Raw genomic sequence first — 1,971 nt, forward strand, 5'->3', positions numbered from 1 at the left:
TGGCATGATCTCAGCTCACTGCAACCTCTGCCTCCGGGGTTCAAGTGATTCTCCTGCCTCAGCTACTCCTGAGTGGCTGGGATTACAGGTGTGCGCCACCACGCCCGGCTAATTTTTCGTATTTTTAGTAGAGACGGGATTTCTCCAGGTTGGTCAGATTGGTCTCGAACTCCCAACCTCAGGTGATCTGGCCTCCCAGAGTGCTAGAATTACAGGCGTGAACCCCTGCGCCCGGCCCCTGTTTTTCCCATCTCCTCTAAACCTTCTGGCTTCTAAATCACTCAGGCTCCCTTGTCTCCCCGGGACTCCATCGGCACCTCTTCAAACCTCTCCTGTTTTCCTCTCTCCTTCTGCTCCCGCCCAGCCCATGTTGCATTCCTTTCCTCTTAGCTTTTAGGACCCAGCCCTTCTGCTCGACTCCTTTCTGGAGAAAAGAAGGACGAGAGGAGGCTGAGGGCAGAGCTGAGATGCCTGCAGGCTGCATGCGGAGACCCTCGGGTTGCCATCTCCTGCACAGCAGCGCAGAATCAGAAGGGCCACCTACTGCAATGGGGGCAGCGAGGGGCCACCTCACACTCCTCCTGTATAATATTTTGTCATTGGTGGGATGGTCCCAGGCTCTGGGATTGAAGTCTTTACCGGGCTGTGACCACACCCCTTGTCGATGGCCTGGGGTTTTCAGCCCAAAGCTGAGCCAAGCCCTTGGAAAAATCCGCAGCCACACCTGTTGCTCTCGAGAAGTCTTTTTTTTCTTTGTAGGTGTGGCCCTTCCATCTTGAGGTCACAGGGGAACTGAGGCTGGAGGGAGAGGGACCAGGATGCCGCAGGAATCACCCAGCCAGCCCACTCATAGCCTGGCCGCTTTTCAGGAGTGATTTCTTCAGCTTCTTTCCCTCCATAGACACAAGAAGCCACCCACACTCACCTGACCAGCCGGAACCCAGGGGAGCCGGCCTTAATCCTGGCTTCCCTGCGGCTCAAAAGAATCTGGATCACAACAGGTAGGGTTAGATTACTCGCTCCAGCGTCTCACTTCACAGATGTAGAAACTGGGGCTCAGGGAGGGGCCTAGGGCCACAAGGCCAGTCCGGGACACGGTGGAACAGGCAGCCTGGACACCTGGCCTACCAGCCACCCCCGTGACCTCCCCAGCCACTGCTGCTTCCCTGGGTGCCGTTTCTCCTACGCCATAAATCCCTTTCAGTATGTGCTGCGTAGCCCTACAGTATGGTCAAGGGAGTAACTCTGGGGACAGGGATGGAGTCCGCGGGGCCACTTAGAATTCTGCCTTCCATAGTGCCTGAGGCTCCTGACTCCCCCACCTGGTTGGATCCCCAGGCAGCTCCTGGGAGGAAGTGCCCTCTCCCACCATTGCCTGCCCCTCCTCTCAATGAGACCTGACAGCCATACCCAGTATGTCAGTTATAACAATGTAACCCCGTGGGGCGCACGCCCCCAGACCCCCACCCTTCTGAAGGCTGGGTCCCTCCTGGTGGAGCTGGCCCAGACCCACAAGCCTCTCAGCCCATGGTTCCAGGTTCCAACCGTGTTCCAGGTTCCAACCAAGGACCTGTGATTCTTGCAGGATGCCAGAGAAGAGGTGGCCACGAGACCCCAGCAGCGTTGTTCTCATTACGGGGTCTCCTCAGCCGAGATCCCTCACTCTCTTCTGGCATTCTTCTGGTTTCCTCACTGACGTCATCAAAATTTGTATTCACTCATGTAATAAATATTTATTGAGAATGTGCGCAAAGTACTGGGGTAATTAAGAGTGGAAGACAAGGGGGCAAAAATGAGTCAGCCGTGAACCTTGCCTGCAGAAGGCTGAGCATAGCGGGGCTCAGAGCCAGCAGACTCCCGTCCAGGTTCTGAAACTTACTAGTTCTGTGACCTTAACTACGTCAGCTCACTTTTCTGATTCTCAGTTTACTTGTCTGAAAAACTAGGATGATACTCACAGATTGTTGGTGA

At 55.3% G+C, this 1,971-nt stretch overlaps 1 long non-coding RNA gene across 2 annotated transcripts in view; it reads left to right on the forward strand.

Annotated features, from left to right (window-relative positions):
- LOC116525712 overlaps window positions 1–1,747 on the forward strand; it is a 9,921-nt gene extending 8,174 nt beyond the window's left edge. Inside the window, exons 2-3 of one of the 2 annotated variants that reach the window (XR_004257786.1) lie at window positions 760–1,001; window positions 1,586–1,747. This is a non-coding gene — a long non-coding RNA (uncharacterized LOC116525712). Of the gene's footprint in view, window positions 1–247; window positions 1,002–1,585 lie in introns of those variants that run through there. The other variant, XR_004257785.1, reaches the window with a different exon arrangement.
- Window positions 1,748–1,971: the final 224 nt, after the last annotated feature.

The sequence above is a fragment of the Sapajus apella genome, unplaced genomic scaffold (genome assembly GCF_009761245.1).
Source record: "Sapajus apella isolate SASKATOON/1434 unplaced genomic scaffold, GSC_monkey_1.0 scaffold48, whole genome shotgun sequence".
Taxonomy (NCBI): Eukaryota; Metazoa; Chordata; class Mammalia; order Primates; family Cebidae; genus Sapajus; species Sapajus apella.